Source organism: Bos javanicus, chromosome 23, assembly GCF_032452875.1.
Source record: "Bos javanicus breed banteng chromosome 23, ARS-OSU_banteng_1.0, whole genome shotgun sequence".
NCBI classification, from domain to species: Eukaryota; Metazoa; Chordata; class Mammalia; order Artiodactyla; family Bovidae; genus Bos; species Bos javanicus.
In genome coordinates this window covers 16,125,062-16,148,832 of record NC_083890.1, presented here as the reverse complement: position 1 = coordinate 16,148,832, position 23,771 = coordinate 16,125,062, and the positions used below count along the sequence as shown (strand labels likewise).

The 23,771-nt window shown below is 46.4% G+C and overlaps 1 protein-coding gene across 12 annotated transcripts in view; it reads left to right on the top strand.

Moving 5' to 3' along the window:
* TRERF1 (transcriptional regulating factor 1) overlaps window positions 1-23,771 on the top strand; it is a 209,609-nt gene that overhangs the window by 58,350 nt on the left and 127,488 nt on the right. The window contains exon 3 of one of the 12 annotated variants that reach the window (XM_061398186.1): window positions 23,130-23,169. The exons of the other annotated variants lie outside the window; for them this stretch is intronic. The gene's annotated coding sequence lies outside the window, so the exon portion shown is untranslated. The remainder of the gene's footprint in view (window positions 1-23,129; window positions 23,170-23,771) is intronic. 12 annotated transcript variants of the gene reach the window in all.

The following is a 23,771-nucleotide window of genomic DNA, read 5'->3' as shown; positions in this document are numbered from 1 at the left end:
TACCAGAGCAAACACACAGGCTTCAGAACTAAAATGTGACGAGGTGAGGCAGCAACAGGAAGTGGGGAAGGGAGCAGAACAAAGCTTGCGATGTGTGCTCAGAATGGCGACCTTTTTTTTCCCCTCCCCTTTTAAAAATCATAGAGTTCTCTTAAATGGTTGAGATAGAAGTTCTTGTTTATTTTAAAAGTTCAGCCTCTGGAGAGGCCCGTGGAGAGAGCACGTGGTGGAGTGAAACAACCTTTAGGGACGATGCAAACTGCCCCTCCAACCCCCGCCCCCCAACACACACACGCCGTGCTTGGCAAAAGTATGCAAATTTCACATCGGGTTGGTGTTCTCAGGCCCTTTCATCCTCTCACTCCACTTTTCTGTACTGAGGGCTGGGGAAAGTTATTTAAATTTTCTCTTCTTTTAGACCTTCCCTCATAGGACTCTGCATGACCCTGACTGAAGACAGTGGGGAAAGTGGCATTCTGCCCCCAGGGTTTTTCTTTTTGTGCTTCTGTCTCAGTTTCTTATTTTCTGCCAATGACTGCAAAAAGGAGAGAAGGCAAATTCAGTCACCTGTTTCCGGTATCCGGAGCGGCCCGTCCATTGACTGGAACAAGACCCTGTTAAGTGGTCGATCCCTGAGGTGCCTCCCACTGGAGAGGACACACTTCACACATGGGGGACAACTCGGGGATGCATCGCTGGCTGGCCGCACCGAGAGGGAATGTTTGTTATAAACTGCTTTTCATTTGAAGAGCAGATACAGTCCTGAGGATGCAAGCTACCAGTGGGTGCTCCCTCTTTGGATATCGGAGCCCAGTTAACTCAGGTTCAGTTAGCTACGTCAGGGCTGTGAGTGGGGTGCAGCCAGCAATAACGGTGCTGTGTGATAAGAGCCGTGTGTTTGTCGAAGCTTCACCTGCCTTTTCACAAATTAATCTCCTCCCAAGCTTGGGAAGTTGGGAGGGAAGTTATTACTGGTGCTCAGTGATGGCTGGATAATAGTAATAATAATAATGAAATAATGAGATAGCAATGGTAAGCCAGCTCTTACTAGGCACATTTGGGAATACTAGGTCCGAGGCATCATCTTATTTATTGCTGAAGGAACTCCACTGTACAGATAGCCAGTGGAGGCCACTGCGCCAGGGAGCAGTGAGTTCAGTAACCTGAGATGAAGTGGGTGTCCTGTCCCGAAGTTCACTTGAGTCACAGCTTGTGTCTCCCGTATTGCCCTCTGTGGTCACTGACATTGGTTTCTGAGATGGCTGGGCTTAGGGCGTGGCCTGGCCCTAGAATGTCTCTTTGGGGGAACCTTGCAGGTCCAGGGGATGCCCTCACCCTGATTCCACTAGCTTTACCGATGGTTAGGCAGGCTTGCCATGGATACAGATGCAACTTGATACCCTTTGCAGCTTTGTAGATTCGTGTGTCAGCTGCATTCCATTGGAAATGCACCAGAGTGAGGATTATTCCAAAGAAAAATTGAATTTTTTTAAGGTACCTCTGTCCCTATTTCTGGGCATCCCTAGCGGTTCAGTGGTAAAGAATCCACCTGCCAGTGCAGAAATGCAAGTTCAACCTCTGGGTTGGAAAGATCCCCTGGAGAAGGAAATGACAACCCACTCCAGTATTCATGCCTGGGAAATTCCATGGACCTGGTGGGCTACAGTCCATGGGGTTGCAAGAGTCTTAGGGACTCAACAACAGTTCTACTCCATGTTATGGCATTTTATCTTTGCCACGATCAGATTTTAGTAAGGCCTGCTCTGAGTGCCTAAGTTCAAGGCTTGGTGGAAGGGCTGTGTGGTGTGGGCTCTTTTCACATGATTTTGGGCGCCTTCCTACTTTCTTGTGGCTTCATTTCAGCTTTGTTTGCATTTCAGTCTTGGAGTAGCGGTGTGGAAGGCATAGGGAGTTGAATGATCAGCTGATTCAGAGAACTTGTATACAGCACGTGGGACGAATAGGACATGGGGCTGAAACAGTTTTTTAAAACCCTGAGCAGTTTCGTCTCCAGCAGAAACTTGGCATTCACAGGCTCATTTGGGGAGTCCTAAACAACTTGCTGGTGGAGTTTACCTTCTGACCAATCCAAGCCTCTGGTGTTTCTTACTCTGATGATGCTACCAAGCTATACAGAGGCGTGCTAGGCATGTGGTGATAGCTGGTAGTTTTTCAAGTGAATGAGACTTGAAGAGGCAAGGTAGGGCTCTCGTGGCAGTGTGGTTTTCAGTTTTCTATGAATCAAATAGGCAGAGAGGTTGGATTGCACAATTGGGAGCTGTACCACTTGCCTGTGGTCAGTGGAGGACCATGTAGGTGGGCCCAGCTCATATCTCTCTGGTTTTTCTGCTGCTGGGGGTTGGCACCATCTAACTGATAGAACAGTATAAACAGATGAAAAATCATTCTCAGCTTCCTGTCCAGCTTCATTTCAATGTTTCCCATCCTCTTCCAACACTACCTTCATAAAGTTAACTTAAAAAAAAACTCTCCACAATGAAATCACAGAAGAATCTTACCACAGATTTATTGGAGTACAGCCCATGTTCTGTTATCTCCCAGTTGGTTTTAATACCCTAAGAGCCAGATAGCTCCCCAGTGGAATCTTGCAAATTAAATGTAGCATCTTGGTCTGTTGATTGTAAAATTCTTGTGGGAAATGTGGCCCGGAATGTGAACATGGGAACTGAACTTTTTTTTTTTTTTAATTAAAAAGTGGTTCTCTATCTTTGATTATTTGTTTAAGCTCTGTAAGGAGTTCAGTGTTCAGCAGTGGGGAGGGAATGCCTCCCCCGCTCGCCATGAACAGAGAGAACAAATTTGAACAGTTTAGAATTAATAGTGTTTGTGGTTTAGAAACCCACCTTTTCTGTCATTAACCACTGGTGAATGCCAGCCTGAAACCTCTTCTTGTGCCAGAGTAAACCGCAAGGTTGTGGAAAAACGTAAAGGAAATGGGGGGTAAGTTTATAGTAAAACGTGAAGGCTGGTTGTGGGTGGGGGCTGCAGAATAGAGGGAGGAAAAAGGAACGCAGACTGGTGAGATCCTTGGCCTTCCGCAGGCTCGGACTTTGCTAGAGAGAAGGTTCACAATGTGTGAACTAAGCACTGATGTTCTCCTTTCTTCATTTCCTTAGATTTGTGTTTTATTTTTTAATATTTTTGCTGGTTGCAAGATTCATAGTATTTACTTATTTGCCTGCAATGGGTCTTAGTCGTGGCACTCAGGACCTTCGTTGCTGTACAGGACTTTCTAGTTGTGACGTGTGGGCTTAGTTTCCCCGAGGCATGTGGAATCTTAGTCCCCTGATCAAGAATGAAACCCATGTCCCTTGGACTACAAGGTGGATTCTTAACCCCTGGACCGCCTAGATATGTATGTTAAAACTTCACAGAGCAAGCAGCGTGGAGGACACGGTTTATGTTTGTTGGAGTGAAGTGGTTTTATCTCCACCAACCCACCTCTGTCAAGTTAGACTTAATTCATCTAGGAGACTGGTTCTCAGCTGGGGATGATGTTGTCTCCGGGAGACATTTGAAAATGTCTGGAAGTTCCCTGTTGATCTAATGGTTGGGATTCAGTGCTCTCGCTGCTGTGGTCTGGGGGGATTCAATTCCTGGTCTGGGAACTAAAAGCCCGCAAGCCCTGTGGCATGGCTGAAAAAAAAAGAAAAAGAAAATGGAGACATCTTTGGTTCTCTGTTTGGGCCAGGGGACTGTTACTAGCAGTTAATGGGTAGAGGCCTGGGATACTGCTAAATACTCCACTCTGCCTAGGAGAGCCCTCATGATTAAAAAAATGATTCGATGTGTCCCATGGGCCGTTTTCTCCCCCCTCTCCAATAGAGAATTAAAAATATCAACTATTTAAGAATCTATAGACTTAACACCAATCAACTGTAAAACACATGCCTCTTTCAGGCCACTTTTTGATCCACCCCGAGTGACAAGGCCGAGATTGAGAAACCTCGATCTCAGGGCTAGGTTGCTATCCATTCATCCTTCAACTGAGCAGTGATTTGGCACTGGGCTGTGTTAAGTTACACACTTCTACTGGAGTGGAACTGCCAGGTCCGGAAGGCTTGCCGCTCCAAAGATCTGAAAGGGCCCCAGGAATTGGCATCTTGGTCCAGTTGCAATAATTTTGCAGCTTCGAGTCATTTTTTTTACACTTTTCTTCTAACAGTTCTCCATCTTGGTGCCCCAAGAACCTGTTCTCCCAACATGAGTTCTCTAACTTAGTGTGTTTGGCCCCTACCCCATACAAAATGCTATAATTTGAATTTTTCATGCTTTTTTATCTCTACCACTCATCTTAAAGCTGTATTGGATAAGCCCTTGGTCCTCTTTGGGGAGTCTAATCTTCTCTATCCTAAAACAGGTTAATGAGTCTCCAAATTGCTTTTCTGCATAAGATGGGTCCCATGTGCCATTTTCTCTCCCTCCTCCAATAGAGAATCAAAAATATGAACTATTTAAAAAACTATGGACTTAGCACCAGTCACCTGTAAAACAAACGCCTCTTTCAGGCCACTTTTTGACAAGTCTCAGGTAAGAATGATAGCATATTAAATTATTAGGCAGTTTTATGACTGTGCAGGGAAGATTTATCCTTCGATGAATAAATATTGCTGTAGCCCAATTTAGAACTTGACAAATGCTGATTTACAGCTTAAAATATATAAGGGTTGTTGTATGATGAAGTGGCAGTGGCGGTGGGGTAGGGTTAAAGTGACGGCTGTGGCACCTTTGAGTAATATGCCATTAAAACATTGCTGCAGGGAGAGCTGCTAGGAGGATCCTCAGTGGATTCTGGGGGTTTCTGCCTCTCCCAGTAGGTATCAGGATCCAAATCACTTTGTGATACACAGACCCAGCTGATGGTACTTAGAAGCTGTATTAAAAGTGTGGGTGCCCCCAGGTCCCTAGAAGTTGATGCCAAAGTGCATCTTCTGAAGGAGTTCACTTGCCTGCATATGGAATTTCAAGGTAATATGGGTCAATGATGGTCCATTTTTCAGATAAAGAAAGTAGCTTTGAGGATGAATGCTCACCAAACCCAACTGAGGAAGAAAGCCAGTTTCATATTTTGGACGTGGTGATCAGCCTACTTTTTTTTTTTTTCTCAAATCATTTCTTTAAAAACATTTATTTAAATGTTAGTAATATATTTTATTTAGTTCATTATATCAAAAGCATCACTATTTCAACACGTAATCAATATAAATATTATTAATGAGATATCTTCCCTTTCTTGGGTACTACATCTCCAACTTCTACTGTGATCTTATACTTGGAACCATCTCAGTTTGAACTGGCCCATTTCAAATGCTCAAGAGTTATCTGTGGCCAGCACATCGGACAGCACAGAGCTCTAGAACTAGCCAAGTAAGAGAAAAATGAAGTTCAGTTCTCTGGGTGGCTCAGGAGGCAAATTGTCAATGCTTCTCAGAAATTGGTTGTCTTTTGGTTTTTGAGACACAAAAGCTGGGAAATCTGGGTTCAGACAATCTGAAATGGGTCATGCTGGGAAATCTGGGTTCAGACCATCTGAAATGGGTTGTCCAAGATTCCAGCCAGCCAATCAGTGGATGCACCTGGTTGAACACCGTTGAAACTTGACAGGATGTCTTTGTTTTGTTTTTTAAAAAATCATTTTTAAAATTGAAGCACGGTTGATTTACAACGTTATGCTAGTTTCAGTATACAGCAAAGCGATTCAGTTATACATAGATATGTACATATATATTCTTTTACAGATTCCTTTCCCACACAGGTTATTACAAAATACTGAGTGTAGTTCCCTGTGTCATATAGTAGGTCCTTGTGGTTTTCTTTCATATACAGTAGTGTTATTCTCAAAGCCTAATTATCCCCCACCCAACCTTTCCCCTTTGGTAACCATAAGTTTGTTTTTTGTGTCTGTGAGTCTGCTTCTGATCATCCTACTTTTGAATAACAACAACAACAACAGCAAAAACCCCTGAGACATTTGGACTGACACACATGAATACTTAGAAGAGAATTTATCATTGAAACTGACCTGTAATATCTGTTGCATGTATATACGTATCATGATGGTAGAGCCAGATCAGTTACGATCTCTTCCTATTTATTTGTTTGTTTACTAAATAGTGTGTGCACAGGGTATAAAAATGGGAGGTTACAAAAAGTCTGAAGTGGTGTATAGTAATTCTCCTTCCTGCCCCAGTCCTCCAGTTTCCCTGTCCAGAACTTTTGGGTTATCTTTTTCAAAGGTAATCTATGCATCTAAATACATATATAAACCCGTAGTATTTTTGAGCAACTACTGGCATACTGTTGTGTGCTTTATTGTCTTACCTAACAGTATACATGGAAGATTATCCCATATCATGACATACAGAATGCCCTCGTTGTTTTTGTTAACATCTGCATAGCATTCCATTTTACGGATAAGCCATAATTTATTAAAGCATTCCCTTGACAGTGGCTTTTGAGGCTGTTTCCAGTCTTCCATCATTACAGATCACACTGCAGTGAGTATCCTCATGTACATACCATTTTGCATATGTAGGAGTATGTCTGCCGGATGAATTCTTAGAAGTGGAATTGCTGGTAAAAGCACATACACGTCAGTGGTATTGGTAGACGTTGCGAGTATCCTTTCAAGGAGGTTATAGCAATTTACACCCTTAATGAATGAGACATCCTCGCCGGCACAGTGAGTTATCAGACTTTTTGATCTCTGCCAGTCTGATAGATGAAAATTGGTATCTCAGTTCATTTCAATTTGCATTTCTTTTATGAGTGCGGTTGAGCATTTTTTCACAAGGCGAAGATCCATCTGTATTTCCTTTTCTTGCAATTCATAGTCTTTGCCCATTTTTCTACCAGGTTGTTGGGTCGTTCACAAGTCTTTTAGTTGTGTTATCTCTTTGGCTCATTTCTGTATTTGGCATAGTTCTCTCCTGGGGGGCTGAGGCAGAACATGCATTCAAATGAGGCTCTGGAGAGTGAAATGGATGATGAAATGGGTCCATTTTCTTGGGCGTGGCCATCGTAGCCTCTGAGGCAGCTGGAGTCCTTGAGTGGTTTCTGGTCTCACCCCGTCTGTGCTGCTTCAGAGGTGACAGCGGTCTGACTCGGGCAGACAGTGAGTGCCTATTGGTGTGTTAAACACGTGAGTGTGGATTGGTTTGGGGGGTGGACATGAATGAGACTGAGGAAGCCATGGGGCATGGGGATCTGGGCACTGAGTATTTGCATTTAGCAGATTCTCAGGAAAGAAAGACGGCAGCCACACTGAAAAAGTTCAAAGACGTGGTGTCTGGGAAGTCAGGCAAATAGGGCACACTTATTTTTAAGTAATACGTCAGTTCCATTTTCAGTATGATGCTTGGTATGTTTATTTTTTCAGCTTTTAGACACCTTTTCACTTGAAGTTTATCCAAACATAACGTATTGGTTCTTACCTGAGAGTGAGCCCTCCCCCTCGGCCGGCCCCCACCCTTAGCCCTGGGCATTTGGCAATGCCTGGAGACATTTTTGTTGTCACATTCACGGGGGAGAGGGAAGGAGAATGCCATTGGCATCTAGTGGGTAGAGGCCAGGAATGCTGCTGAACATCCTGCAACACCCAGGACAACCCCACAACAGAGTTTTCAGCCCCAAATGTCAATAGTGTCAATACGTGGAAAGGCCTCATATAAGGCAATGAGGTCCAGTTGTTAATCTGGAAGAGAAAAAAGACAGCCCAGTAGATCCACCATTTCCTTCAGTTTTCAGATATTCTGGACACTGTATAAGGCAATGAGGTCCAGTTGTTAATCTGGAAGAAAAAAAAAGACAGCCCAATAACATTTCCTTTAGTTTTCAGATATTCTGGACACTCTGTAGTGTCACGGTTGAACTCACTGATTTATTACATTTAGAGGAACTTAACCTGAAAAGGTATGGTGGTTGAAGGAAAACATACTGAGAATTTTATTTGGAAATGTAACTAGCACACTGTTTTGAAAGAAGTCTAATCTATGTTTGCTGATTGGGGACCCCCCGTGGGCTTCTGGTGGGAACCAGGCTGTCACTGCCGCCTGCCCCTCCTCACGGCCTTCACTCTTTGCCCTGTGCTCACTCCAGATTCAGACCGGGTAGGAATTTCTCAACCTGAGACTCCTGAAAGGCGAGAGTCAGCAATACCCCAGCAGAGTGGCATTTTCTGGGTATCCAGGCTCTGAGCCCAGGTGGTGCTGGGACCCTGCTGGGTTCTGTCTGAGTCTCCAGCACCCCAATCTCCCGCATAGGGGCCTTCAACCCCAGAGGTTCAGAGGAACCAGCAGAAATACCCTTTTTTTGTTTTTTGGATTTTCCCCTTTTTTTGTTTTCAGAGAGGGAGGTGGGTGAGAGCACAGGGTGGAGAGCCAGACCACCAAGCTGAAATCTTTATTCCTGAAATAAAGAATAAAAAAATCTTTATTTTGCCTAACTTCGGGCAGACCTCAGTCGTCTCATCCGTATAAGAGGGGTAGTAGTAGCATTGTTAGGAAGATGAACTGAGTTAGCAGATGGAAAGTACTTAGCACAGTGCCTGGAAGTGCTAGCTATTATTATTACTAGTTTCAGCTCTTGGAAGTTCCAGCCTTCTTGCCCCTTCTCTGTGTTTTGGGGGGAAAACCCTTTGCTGAGATGAGCCAGCTTCCTAGATGCCAGGGAGGCTGGGGTGGCTTTCGTGTAGATAGCCCCCCTCCTAGAGTCTGGGCTGGGCGCTCCTTTCTCCGGGAGGCACCAGCCCTTAGCTCTCTGTCCCCAGCTCCACCTGCCCACTGTGGCCTCCTGCGTGTCCCCTGGGCCTGCCTCTCTGAGATGGTCTCCTCCTCATCCCACTCTCCTGATTCTAGTTTCTCATTTCTCACCACATCATTTGGTGTGACTGCTTTGGAAAAGTTCTAGTTGGAAGAAGAGAAGACTGTCATTTCTGGACCGTGGGCCACCCTCCCACATCGGACTCAGTTTTAGTCAGGCCTGGGCTGGTGGGCTCCCTGCCCTCCGTCCTCTAGGTCCATTTCAGCTTGGCCTCCACCACCGTCACCAGAAAGGGTTATTTATAAAACGTGGACAGCCTTTGGCCAGAGCCTATAAACAAACAGTCTGCCCAAAAGTTGTTGGGTGAAGCCAACTTTTAATTTTGTTTTCTTTGCATTTACCTTGAGGTTCGTATTCAGATAGTTTTCATGGATTGTTTAATGGTGGCGGATCACAAGGGTCTCATGCCTGGGGGATGGTTTAACCTGAAAGCTTTCATCAGCACTTTAAGACATCACTAAATACACAGAAGGCTCATGGGATACGGTGAGGGAAAAGAGAAGATAAGCCCTGTCCTCAATGAGCTTCCATCCAATGGGGGTGGCGTGGCACATCCCCTGATAGAGGCTCCCAATCTGTTGGGGGAGACACAGCCTCAGCCCTCATGGAACCCCCAGTCTGATGGCATAGGGTTAATTCACAGTCTGATGGGTGAGATTGTTCATATTCTCAGGGAGCTCTCGGTCTGATGGGGGAGGGACAAAGTCTGCTAATTCAGCCTGATGAAGGAGACCTGAGTCTTGCTTTCAAGACTTTGATTGTGTGAGACACAGAGTCCTCAAGGAAATGGATAGGAGCGGGCAGTTCTCAACCCAAACTTTCTTTCTGGCGACATGATGGAAGTAGGGGAGATAGAAGCTTTGGCCACCCAGCAAAGAAACAGATTCACGAGTGGCCTATGATTTGGCTGCAGCAGCCGCTTTCACTGGCCTCTGCTGGCCGAGCCCCACCCTGAAACCCTGTGTGGGGGCTGTGCTATCTTTAGTGGTCACCCTTTGTAATCTTTAGAAGACGTTGCTGACGTGGCTGTTTCCTGGGCTGGACCTTTCTCCCTAGAGAGCTGGGGCCTTTTGCAGGGTGAGAATTTGTTTTGGGGCAGGGGAGGCCGTGGGGAATGTTTGGAGACTTCTAAAACCCGGCTGCTATTTTTTGCCTTCTCCCAAGCCAGAGAGTGAGACTTTTAGAGCCTTTGAACAATTGTCTTAGAGTCAGAAAATAAGAATATTGGAGAAAGAAATATCACTAGGCATCACCTAGTCTTATCTTCCCATTTCACAGAGGAGAATGTGGAGGCCAGAGGGAGGGAAGTGTACTTCTCAGTGCTGCTTAGTAGCTGTGCTGGATTTGTGACCTGCATCTTGTCCCCAGCACAGGCCTGGTAACAGTGGTTTCAGGAGCTCCTGGTAAACCCTGTGTCAGGTCAATGAGTCCCCTGCTCACTGCCCTGTACGCTCACATCCCACTTTGAGTTAAAAGCCAAAGGCCTGGGCTTCCCTGGTGGCTTAATGGTGAAGAATCTACCTGCCAGTGCAGGAGACAAGGAGTTCAGTCCCTGATCTGGGAGCATCACGCATGCCTCGGAGCAGCTAAGCCCATGTGCTACAACTGCTGAGCCTGAACTACACATGCCCTGGAACCCGTGCTCCGGAAACAGGGAATTCACCCAAAGGAGAGACCGTAACTGGAGAGTAGCCCCCACTCACCGCAACTACATAAAAGCCTGCCCAGCGATGAAGACCCAGCACAGCCAAAAATAATTAATGAATGAATTAATTAAAAAACCAAAAAGCCAAAAGCCTTATCATGGCTTTGGGGCCGGCCTGATCTGACTTCCCGCCTGCTGCCTCTCTGACTTGCCACTTTCTTCCTCATTCACACATTCCACACTGGGCTTCTGGTTGTTCCTTGGATGTACTAGGACATTCCCATCTCAGGGCCTTTGCACTTGCTGATCCTTTTGCCTGGAATATCTTCCCCCAGATATCTGTATGGCTCACTCCTTTACCTCTATCAGAGAATCCTTACCTGGACATTCTAGATAAAATGCTCTCCCTCTTTGCCCTTCTCCATCCCTTTTATTACCCTGTTTTATCTTTTCACCCAGAGCCTTTGTCACCATCTTAAAGGGTATATATTCATTTATTTATTAACTCTTCCTCATTTCCTGCCTTTAGAACATAAATACCAAAACATGGTCTGTTTTGTTTGCTGCTGTATCCTAGGCAACCAGAATGTGCCTGGCACATAGTAAGTGCTCAGAATCTATTTGTTCAGGGGAAGAAGAGAAGAATAAAGGTGGGGAGCATACAACACAAATTGAAATCCAGGCATGTGGTGTTAAGGATGATTTGACTGGGTTAGTTTGTGATGTAGAAAAAGGATGAAATGTATTGGGGTGGCAGAGATCCATCACTTTCCAGTGGGCATCTGGACCTTTCTCTTTGGTATGGTGGTAGGCTGGCAGCATTTCCAGTTTGCCCCTGAGTTCCATCCGCCTTACACGATCCTTATACCTATAACTGCAAAGAAACCAGGTTAGACTTCACTCTTCCCAGAAAGAGTGTTTTATGAATGCCCTGGATATAGAGGGGCTCTGAAAACTGCGTTGGAGCACCCTGGCCCTTCGCCAGATGACGGACTGGGGATTGCACTGCTGGAAGGAAGCGGCATCTTCTTCCCTACGGTGTGCGAATCTTATCTGCACCACCAGACTCCTCCTGAGGCACTAGAAGATTTGAGTTGAGGATTCAGGAGAAGATTGGGTGTGGGGGTGCATACACTCAGCATATGAATTTTGTATGGACTCATGAAATTGGGAGGTAGGAACGGGAAGCTGCTAGCTCCTGGGTTCTTGTCCTGCCCCTTTTTGTGGGTGGCCTTGGTGGGTTACTTCCCCTCTCACAGCCTAGCTTCCTCATCTATAAAGTGAGCTTTGGCCAACCCTCGGTGGGGGTTGGGATTAAGGCTCCTGGGGATCCATGTGGATGTGGTCCCCAAAGTCCCTTCTGATTTAACATCCCTAACGTCAGCTGCATTTAGATTCACTGCTCTCTTTGGATCAAATATCAGATGTTTGGTGAAACCGTGGCTTACTTGATATGCTGGAAATAAAGGTGATAGTTTAAAAAAAATAAATGTTTAAAAAGTTTTCTCAGTGCCCGTTACTTTAGTAAGTGTGGGATTTTTTTTTTTCTTTATTTCTTTTTCTTGGTCTTAACCTGTAAGCGATTACAAGATCAAACAAGTTTCAGTTTGAGTCCTCGCTGCTTTACAGTCTGAACCTATATCACGTTGGCTTATCACATTTACTTTCAGCTAGTCTGGCTGTTCTGGGGAGGCCTGATCAGCCACACTGTTCAGGTCTTAGGGTAGGAAGACGTGGTTTCAGGCAGTTTCGAAGCTGGATTTTCAGCTTTGCTATAGACCTGGCCCCTCTTTGCCACTTGTCTGCAAACCACCCCCCCTCCCCAACCTGACTCAAGTGAGCTGTTTGTTATGTAGCGGTCTACTCAGGAAGAGTATCTAAATTCCAACCACTTCCCAAATCCTTACCTCTTGCCCAGGACCAGACATTTACTGGGCCCAGTGCAATGGAAATGAGGGGCCCCTTGTTTAAGAATGACTAAGGATTTCAAGACAGGAACAACAGAGCATTAAACCAAGTCGGGGGGCCTTGTAAGCTTGTGAAGCTGGACTCTGCTCTCTTATCTTCAATACCAGGACCATGGAGATTTATAAAACACATTTTAAGAGTCATTATAAATTCCCTCAGAAGGAATTTGAGTTGTTTCTGTCATGGCCTGTGTGATTCAGGGCAGCTGTCCTGAGCCTCTGTGTGCTCCAGCCCAATGGACAGGGTTTGGATGGTGTTCATGGGTGCTGATGGGAGATGCAGAGAGGGATGGTTTACAAGGGGTTGTGTTGCCCAAGCAGCCCTAAGGATATTAGGGGGTCCTTTCTTGCAGGAACATCATTTGTTTTGCCTTTTAGAAAATCTTTGGATGAATTATCTATACAATGGAATATTATTCAGTCATAAAAAGGTGAGAAGTAATGATGCATGCTACAATATGGATGAATTTTGAAAACATTAAATGGAAGAAGCCAGACACAAAAGGCTGCAGACTGTATAGTTCTGTTTATGTGAAATGTCCGGAATGGGCAAGTCCATAAGATAGAAATTGGTGGCCAAGGGACAAGGAAAAGGTGGAGTGACCACTGATGGAAATGTTTTTTTCTTTGAGGGGAAGGTGATGAGAATATTCAGAAATGAGGTGGTCATGATGGTTATACAACTTTGTGAGTTTTGTGAATATGCTAAAACCAGCAAATTGGATAGGATTTTTTTTTTCAAGAAACTTTAATCTTCATTTATCTCTTTATTTCATGTCTTAGGTCAGGCTGTGCATGGTGTGCAGCATCTGGTTCTTTGACCAGGGAGGGAACCCATGCCCCCTGCATTGGGAGTGGAGTCTTAATCACTGGTCTGCCAGGGAAGTTCCCGAATTGGGCAGTTTAAAGGGTCAGTTTTATGGTTTGTGAACCGAATCTCAATTTTTTTAAAACTAAAAGGAAAAAAAAAAAAGGTCTAAGGTCTTTTGAGGGCTTGGCATTTAACTCTCTTACCCCTCTGCCCTTGGTGGATGTGGCTGGTTCCTTGAAGGAGTGGCCGTTCTTCCCTTCCCTGAACCCCTTCCCTCTTCTTCCTGCCTCACCCTCAGTCACAGATCCTCTCTCAAGCAGCTCTCCTGCAAAGCCTGTTTTCCAGGAAAGAACTATTGGAAATCTTCATCCTCAGCGGATCTGCGGCTGCTAAGACCTCTCCCGAGGCATTTGCATATTAGCTTCTAAAGGGAGAAAGCTTTTAGGTGAGAAGAAGGAACGTTTAATTTTAGAATTCCAAGTAAAAGCAAGCAAGCGTGTGTGGAAAGTTATTATTTTTCACTGGGTGGAGTGCTCTCAGCGCCTCTGAAGCTCCAGGGCGGCAGGTCCCCTTTCCACCCATGGATCTGGCCAACCCCGAGGCAGGGCCAGGCTGGTGATGAGTAAGCAGGCTGAGAAACACCCTTTCAGGAGGAGCATCTTTGCCCCAGACCCACCCAGGCTTCTTCTGACATTTTCCAAAGAGGTTGGCATTTTGATTGTGGGGGGCTGTTGGGAAGAAATACCCTTCTGGTCAGGTTCATTTTTGCTCTGTGGCTGCCCTTGGTTCTTGAATCAGGTGGGCCCTGTTTGGGAGAGAGCCCTTCCCTGGCTCTGCTCTGCTCTTGTTCCTGTCAGTTCAGTGTTACTTGTCCTTCCCCAGTGCTCCTTCACCACCACCCCCCACTTCCCTCTTCACATCTCCTGCTGTCTTCCCGGCTGTCACAGCCCCATCCTCCAAGATCTGATGTGGCCCAAGCTTGGTCTCTCTGAGATTCCCCTTTAGTCACTGTTAAGCCCTCTTCCTTCATATTTTCTGCAGCTCTTGGATCCCAAGACCTTTATCTTAATCATGTTTGGATCTTCAATGCCTAACACAGTATTTGTACACAGTAAGCCCTTAATGAATGCTTTTGATTTACACTGAACCAAGATGGTGTTTGACCCTATGAGAAAAATGAACTCAGCGAGGGAGATGCCGAGGACATTATAAGGCTCAGGAATGACTTGATAAGAGACAAGGAAATAGCTTGTGTGGTATGAAGGGTGGGAGACTGGGGGCACCTCAGAGTTTCATGTCATGAGCTCAGGGCATCTCTGGAGCTTCCTCGTGGAGGAGCTGCTTCTGTGGAGTATCCTCTCCTGAAAGATGTCTTGGATTTCAGGCTTCATCCTTAGCCAGAAGGACCTGCATGAACAAATATTTATTGTGTATACTGCCAGGCACTGATCTAGATTCTGCCACTTGATTGGAACTCTGTTTGGTGGTGGAGAACCACAGCGCCTCTGAATATGCCCTGCCTGGCCTGGAAGAGTTGCTTTTCCTTGAGCCTCTTGAGTTTTCTCCAGATTCCTAGGGATGTTAAAGTCTTGAGTGATGGCTCATGGGAAAAGTGCATTGGTGCTTCTGTCTTAAACACTGCTGTTCACACCCTGCCTCTGAGGGAAGGGATGGAGTGAGAATAAGACAGGGCTGTGAGTTCCACCCCATGTATCTGGCAGATGGACGCGGCCCTGGCTCTGTCCATCAGAGTCCCAGAATGAGATGACCGGCAAAGGGTTTACTGGGGAGACTTTAGTGAAGGGGAGTATTTAGAGAAGGATGGTCAGGGTTAGGGAAGCCAAAGGGTAGGCAGGCACCTGTGGGGTTGGCAGCAGTGGGAAGCTGCTATCTCCCCCTTGGCTAAGAGGACAGAGCTCTGGAGTTGGGGAGTTGGGGCCCCTGACAATAGCTGTGATGCTGAAGGGATACAACCACTGCCAAGGAAAGTGTAAGTGTTAGTTGCTCAGTTGTGTGTGACTCTGTGTGACCCTATGGACTGTAGCCAGGCTCCTCTGTCCATGGGATTCTCTAGGCAAGAATACTGGAGTAGGTTGCCATTTCCTTCTCCAGGGGATCCTCCCAACTCAAGGATCAAACCCAGGTCTCCTGCATTGCAGGCAGATTCTTTATCATCTGAGCCACCAGGGAAACAGAAGGAAGCGGGGAATAAATGCTTTCCCTTTGCCCAGTTCAGCTGGAAGCTTAGGGAGCCCAGGTGCTGCAGTAGGTGGTCCAGTAAGGCAGAGAAGCATGTGTGCTTCTCTGTGTGTGTGTGTGTGCGCGTGCATGCGCGGCTGAGAATACCCACCACCCCCTGGCCGCTGGGGCATTCCAATGCCCATCTGGCTCTTATACACTTCTTAGGTTATTCAGGATGTGCCTGGTCAGGCAGTGTCTCCTCCCTCCCAGCATCGTGGTTTATAAAGAAGAAAGTACCCTGTCGACATCAGCAGGGTGAGCACTGGGTGTTTGACTGTAGCAGGAATAACATGATGTTCATTGACAGCAGGCACTCAGCATCCTGAGCATTTTCCGGGCATCTTCTTGTTCAGTCTTCGCAATGACTCCAGCGGGCAGGCATCTTCAGAGTGGGACTGAGGGAGTTAGTGAGTTGCCCTGTTGCAACAGCTAACAAGAGGCAAAGTTGATTTTGTCTTTGTCAATCGCTCTGACAAAATCAGAGCGATTTTGTCTGACTCTTGCATGCACACGTGTACCCACCACTGCCTCCCTGGGTCCCCTTCCCCCGCAGTGGGGCCCTACCCACACTGTGGTCAGTGCTGCGCTTGTGCTGGGATGGTCTTCCCACTTCCTCTCCACTTGACCCAATTAAACCCACTTTTGGGACCCAACTCAGATCTCACTTCCTCTGCGAGCCCTTCTCCAGCCATTCCAGCCCCCACGCCTCCCCCACGCAGGCAGCGGCAGGGGACTGCCCACTATGCCCTCCAGGGTGTGTTTTCCGGCCATTTTGAGAGTGTCCATCTCTTCAGTCTCCAAGAAGGCTCCAGCTTCCTTCAGTACAGATCTTGGGTCCTGAGTGTTCTTGGAACCCTTCCCTTGCTCTGAAGTTTTAATTGAAGAGGCTAGAGTAACTATTCCAGGGTTCAGGGGGCCAACAGCGATGGTGCCCACAGACCAGTGACATGGGGGAGATGCCATTACGCCTGCAAAGCCTGAGGGAACTTCTTCAGAGGGATCTGCCCCAGAGCCCAGGGAGGGCCGGGGCCCTGGGAGAGGGGCCGCGTGGCAGGCGGTGATGGATCGGAGGGCTGGTTTTCTCCTTGGTTAGTAAATGCCCACTGAGAGCCAGCAGGGAGGGTTCTTTAAAAGGAAAGAGAATAAGCTAGAGATGAGGAGCTTATGGTCTCGTTGAGTGTTTTCAGGAGAGGTGACAGACACGAAGTCTGCGACAGCACTGTGCTTTCACAGAGCTGTATCTCCCCCCGGGTATCAGCCTGGTGACCACACCCAATGGAGGTGGACATGTGAGGAGCTGGAATTGTCGCAAGTCTCCTTCTTACAGGACAGAAGGTAGGGAGGGTAGTCCCACGGCCCCCAGGAGGATTTCCCCAAAGGCTTCACACAGGCCACAGAGGCAGCGGGGTGGAGCATAACCAGTCTGTGTCTCGACAGTTTTAAAGCCTCACGGTTCTTTTGAAATGTCTCTGAAGGTTCTTGGAACTTTGTATAATTGCAGACATCTTTCACCTTTGGGCCTGACACCGAGGAGAGGGCCAAGCACCACGTTCCCCACTCTCTCCAGCCTGCCCCAAGCATCACCCGAGTACTTGGTGTTGCACAGGAAGAACCTCAGTGTGGTGTTGCTTAATCTCATTTTTCTCTATTCCTATTTTTTCCACCCACTCCTGTTAGCCTCAGCCCATATACACTGGAAGGGCAGAGTGAATTGCGGGGAAGCAGTTGGAAGGAGGAGTAGCAAATGGAAGGCTAAGAGCCCTTCTCTTGGGCCTCTCTGTGCTGGCCCTTGTATATTTTGCTAAACGTCTTTGGATTTTTCTTTCTGCTGAGCCTTGGATGGCCAGGAGGTGCTTCAGACATTCTAAATGCCTCTTCTTCCCCAGAACTTATCACACACCCTCTGAGCTCCAGGCCCTCGAGCTCATGGTTCTTGCTACCTGGAAAACACGCTCACCCTCTGCACTGCCTTGTTGGATACTAGGGAGCAGTGGGGTCTGTGGAGAATTCCACAGCTTTCCCTCCATCATGAGAGTTTCTGGGCTCCCGATCTTCAAGCTGTGGGTTTGAATGTTACTTGGAGGAGGTGTGGCTGCTTGCTTTGGCAGAGACTCAGGAAGGAAACAAGTAAGGGGTGGGTGACACAGCCTGGGTGAAAACTTAGAGGCAGGAGCCAGTGGAGACACTCAGGAGAGAGCAACTGTTCCGTGTGGCTGAAACGTGGGGAGAAGGGGAAGATGAAGCTGAAAAGGCCAGCTGGGCCCCAGAAGGGACTTGACCGCTGCACTTGGGCTTCTTTTCTACATCAGTTCTTGGGAAGCGCCAGGGCTTGGGTGTGGCTGGGGTCAGTTGTAATGGTAGATTTGCCCTCTGGGAAGGCTGCAGAAGCCAAGACCTGACTGGGGAGAAATTTTGCATTTTTCAGAAAAGGAGATATTTCTGCATATCAGACTGAATCATGCTCTGGTGCTGTGGCGTCTTGATACTGTGTAGGTTTCAGAGATCAGATAATGCTTTGGTACAGTTTTTAAACTTTCAATATTCTTTATTACATAAATAAAACATAATAAAGATAAGCAAAGAGAAAAAGGAAGTGAAATTAACGTCACCCATCATCCCGCCACCTAGATATGGAAGCCATAAAATAACTTTGAGAGCATGAACACCGTACTCAACGAAATCTGGTGGCCAAAATACTTTGGCAACTTGATGTGAAGAGCTGACTCATTAGGAAAGACCCCCACACTGGGAAAGATTGAAGGCAGGAGGAGAAGGGGACAACAGATGGCATTACTGGATGGCATTACTGACTTGGTGGACATGAGTTTGAGCAAACTTGGGGAGTTAGTGATGGACAGGGAAGCCTGGCGTGCTGCAGTCCATGGGGTTGCAAAGAGTCGGACATGACTGAGTGACTGAACTGAACTGAACTGAAATATCATTTATGTTGAAAACTTGGGTATGGAGACTTCCCCGAGACATGTGTATTTACAAGGTGGAAGCAAACTGTAGGTGTATTTTGTAACTTGCTTTGTTTTATTCTATGTGTGCATGTATGTGTGATTTTTATCCCACTTAAAAATTACATGCTTGCCTCAAACTCAGACTGAAGGGTATAAAGAGAAACCCCCTGCCCACCTTCCCACTTCAGCCTCTAATCCTACTCCTCAGAGGTCGCCTCTTTAAAAATTTCCAGTGCATCTTGGAGGCATTGTGCTCAGTGAAAGAAGTCAGATAAAGACATAAAACTGTATGATATCACTTATATGTGAAATCTAAAAAATAAAACAAGCTAGTGAATATAATAGAAAAAGAAGCAGACACAAACAAGTGGTTTCCTGTTAGGAGCAGAAGGTGGGAGGGGCAAAATAGGGATAGGGGAGTAAGAGGTATAAACTGTTAGCTATGAAATAAGCTACAAGGATATATTGTACAACACAGGGAATATGGGCAATGTTTTATTACAACTGTACAGGCAATATAACCTTTAAAAATTATGAATCACTATATTGTACACTTGTAACATTTAATATTGTACAGCAACTAGACTTCAATTTTAAAAAATTTCCAGTATGTCCTTAATGAGGGAGAGATTTGAAAGGGATAATGTGTATGGAAGAATGAATTGTAAATATTGAATTTTGTGACTCATATAAATATTAGCTGTCATGCATTGGTCAGGAGAAAGGCCAAGGGTGGGTTTGGAGGGACTGGGAAGTAGATTGTGGTCAAGGAAGGGGTTTTCAGAAATCAGTATTGTGGAGGTCAGGAAAGGGGAAGATGGAGAATTTTTGAGTTCCTGGGTTGTATCTGGATTTGTCCTGTGGGTGCTGGTGAGGGGCAGGGTGAGTAGAGGTGAGTAAGACTGTGAACAGGGCCAGCTATGGTCCAATCTTACCTCCTGGGCGTGGAGAGATAGATGGTTTGGGGTGGAGAGATGGCAGGCATGCAAATAAGCATGAGACATGTCAGGAAGCAGTGACAGTCACTGATAGATATTTATAAAAATACCCTTGTTTGACAAAATGAAAAGTTGGCATGTCTGTGTTAGTCCCCCAAATTAAAAAAAAAAAAAAAAAGGTTTTAACAATTGGATGAATACTGAAAATCTGAGCAAGGTAGCAGAACTGGATGGAGGTTTGTAAATGTCATATTTGGTTCAGGTTTTGTATCCGGCTATGCAACTTGGGGCTGCACCTTAATTTTTTTAGATCTCTGTTTCCTTATCTGCCGTAGATCAGGAGTCCTCAACCCTGGCTGCACATTAAAATCACCAGGAAACTTAAGAGAAAAAACCAATGTCAGAACCCCTGTACAGTCCAGGTGTATCCAAATCTCTGGGAGTAGGGCCTGGGAATTTTTTGTTAAGTTTTCTTCCAGTTTGGGAATTTTTTTATTGCAGCCAATGTTGAGAATCTCAGGATTAGGTTCATCCTAATTGCACATTTTTGTCCTAAAATGTTATGATTCTACATCTTATATCCTACAATGTTGTTTCTTTCAGATACTGTGCACAAAATATTATAAACTTCTCACATATGAAGAAATCTTACTTTTTATTAAAAAAAACAACAACAACTCCCCATAATTCTCATCAGGCCAGTGGTATAATGTCAATGTCCTTTGTCCAGTACGTCAGAATCATAAACGTAGTAAAACATGAAATAATTGTTGACCCAGGAGTTGAAAGCATGGACTTTCACTTCTCATTCCCACATTTTTAAAAAGGTACTGACACCTCCATTTGTAAAGAAGACCCTGAAGAGTTCAGAGAGAAGACATTACTGGAAATGTGTTTTGCTAGAAGAATTGTGTATACCTTAAGTTCAAAACGAGGAGGTCCAGTCTCGGGTGCCTTTATTGAATCTAAGTTCTACATGGAGTAGGAGGTGTTTAAAAAGAGGAGGTCCAGTCTGGGGTGTCTTTATCGGATCTAAGTTTTACATGGAGTAGGAGGTGTTTAAAGAGAGTCGGTGCTGTTTTATCTTCACCATTGAAGTTTTTGGTTTTGTCTCTTCCTAAATGAGTCATTTTTAAAAAAGGAACCTAACTTGGGGAGGTGGGGAAACCACTGCTGGGAGGTGCCAAGGAGGGGGCGGGCACTGAGGCTGACAATCAGGGAACTGAGTTCACAATTGGGTGGTTGACCCAGGAGGGGCGGAGCTAAGGACCTGTCTGCCCAGGGCATATCAGGACCAGTGGGACAGTTTGGTGGTAGTGATGGGGGAGTGGGGAGCGGGTGGGGAAGTTGGGATGAAATGGTAATGATGTTGTTTATTAATTTACTAAGTATTTTCTGGAACACACCCAACAGACATAGGGCCTGGTATCAAGGCTCAATCCACATGTGCTAGGAAATTAAGAACAAAGGGGAAGGAGCTTTCTAGTTTTCACTTCATCTGGGGACGGACACAAATCATGGAGGTCAGGCATGTCTGTATTTCCTGCCTTTACAAGTAAGCGATCTGAAATTACAGTGTCCCGTACCAGGGTGAACAGTACAAGTGAAAATGTTAGTCCCAGGCAGGATTTCAGAGGAGGAAACATGGCAGCCTGGAGAACCCATGGTGGAGGGCCAGGAGGCCCTCCTGGGAGCCAACCAGATGTTGGTGGAGAGCCCTGTGGGACCTCCACACATCACTTCCTCGTTCTGTGCTAATTTCTCCCACCTGAGAAATGATCTCAACACCTGAGTCCCCCAGATCCCTGAGAGCTGATCAAAGTGTCCACTGCTCCTGATGCCTGGGGAGGGAGGAGAGGGACAGAGAGTGGGGAGATGTTGACAGGCTCCGCGTGGAAGCCAGAAAACCAGGGCAGCTGTGTGGGATTGGTCCCTGTGCTTCGTATGAGAGGGGAGCACAGGGCAGGTGCTCTGGGCACTGGGAGGAGTTGTGTGTCTGTGGAATGTTGACTGCGCACGCTCCTTATTCCATACCTACCCCTGCCCCCCAGAAGTGCTCATTTCCATCTTTTCTGAGTGCTGTCAACCTCCTGCAGTTGAGCTAGCGTGTTTTCTAAGCTTGTCACAAACTTCCTGTTTAGGTCTGATCTGGGGCTTGGTGTGTTTCGAAACCCTGGCACTGACAGAAGTCCAGTGCTTCTCTCTTCGTGGTCATGAGGAGCTCCTTTTGTCCTCCTGCCTTTTGCTGATTTTGGCCACCCTTCTTTGCAAACCTTCCCCCTGGGAAATGCTCTCTAGCTTATGCACTAGCTCCTCTTAGGGAGGGTTGAGAGCTGTGAGATCTGAAGGTTGGAAGAAGGGAGAGCAGCATACTTATAGGGCCCCTTATAGAATGCCAGGCACTGTGCTGGATGTGTCCCCACATTTCTTGTTTCATTTAGGCTTCACATTAGCTCATGCAGAGCCAGACTCAGAGAGGGGAAGTGACCAGCGTAAGTTGGCCAGCCACTATATGACAGGGTCAGGGTTTGATCCCAGGCTTGACTCCAGAGCTCCTGGTATTTCCACTGTGTCTTGAGGACCACACTGTGCCTTTGGTTCTATGGGTTTGGGGAGATCTTGATTTCTTAGTGGGCATCTTGGTGGACAGGATTGCCTTCCCCTCCATAGGTTCCTCCTGGACCCTTGTTTGTTTGTTTTTAGTTTAGAGTATAATTGCTTTGAGGGCTTCCCTGGTAACTCAGCTGGTAAAGAATCCGCCTGCAGTGCAGGAGACCCTGGTTCAATCCCTGGGTTGGGAAGATCCCCCGGAGGAGGGCATGGCAACCCACTCCAGTATTCTTGCCTGGAGTATCCCCATGGACAGAGGAGCATGGCAGGCTACAGTCCGTGGGGTTGCAGAGTCGGGCACGACTGAGCGACTAAGCATAGCACATAATTGCTTTACAGTGTTGGGTTGGTTTCTGCTGTACAAAGCGTGAATCAGCCATAAGTACACACATGTCCCCTCCTCCTTGAACCTCCCTCCCACCCTTGCAGCCCATCCCACTCCTCTCGGTTGTCACAGAACACCAGGTTGAGCTTCCTGTGTTATAGGGCAACTTCCCACTACCTCTCTGTTTTACATGTGGTAATGTATATGTTCGGAGAAGGCAATGGCACCCCACTGCAGTACTCTTGCCTGGAAAATCCCGTGGACGGAGGAGCCTGGTAGGCTGCGGTCCATGGGGTCGCTAAGAGTCTGATACAACTGAGCGACTTCACTTTCACTTTTCACTGTCATGCATTGGAGAAGGAAATGGCAACCCACTCCAGAGTTCTTGCCTGGAGAATCCCAGGGACAGGGGAGCCTGGTGGGCTGCCGTCTATGGGGTCGCACAGAGTCGGACACGACTGAAGCAACTTAGTGGCGGCAGCAGCAATGCATATGTTTCAGTGCTACTCTCTCAATTTGTCCCACTCTCTCCGGCCCCTGCTGCGTCCCCAAGCCTCCCAGAGCCCTGTTATTCAGGTGCTGTCCATTCTGTCTGCATAGACTCCTGAGTGCCTTGTTGACTTTCACTTTTCCCAACCATCCTCCTGCTTTGGCCCCGGAATTCTTAGAATTAAAAAAAAAAAAATTATTGGAGTATAGTTGCTTTACAACCGTTTCATCTGTGCAGCAAAGTGATTCAGCTATATGTATAATATATCCCCTCTCTTTTGGATTTCCTTCCCATTTAGGTCACCACAGAGCATTGAGTAGAGTTCCCTGTGCTATACAGTAGGTTCTTATTAATTCTCTATTTTATACATAGTAATGTATATATGTCGATCCCTGTCTTCCAATTCATCTCTCCCCCCCACCCCTTTCTCCCCTTGGTGTCCATACATTTGTTTTCTACATCTGTGTCTCTATTTCGGCTTTACAAATAGGTTCATTTGTACCATTTTTCTAGAGGGAATCTTAATTTTTTTTTTTTTTGCGTTGTCCCCAGCTGATAGTTGAAATGGGTTAGGGCCAACTCCCTATTTCCCAGAAGTGGAGGATCCTCTTCCCTACGTTTACCATCCTGCTGGTCACTGTGAACTCCATTCAGCCAGATTTGAATTGCTCACATTTTAAGCTCTTCCCATGAAGAGGGAGGAAGATAGGATATCTGTGTGAGTGCAAGCAGATAGCTAAGCAGGGGTTCCAAGACCTTGAATATGCAGGAGGCAGGCAGAGAGCTCCGTCAAGCCACCCTCATTATTATCATGGTGGCTGTTCCATGGTGTCAAACTCTGGGGGCTCCTACAAAGGAAGAATAGTTACCCTTCTAAAACTTCAAGAAGGCCCTGTGTCCCTTCCTTTACCTGTCCCAGTTCTCTTGTATTTTCTTATAT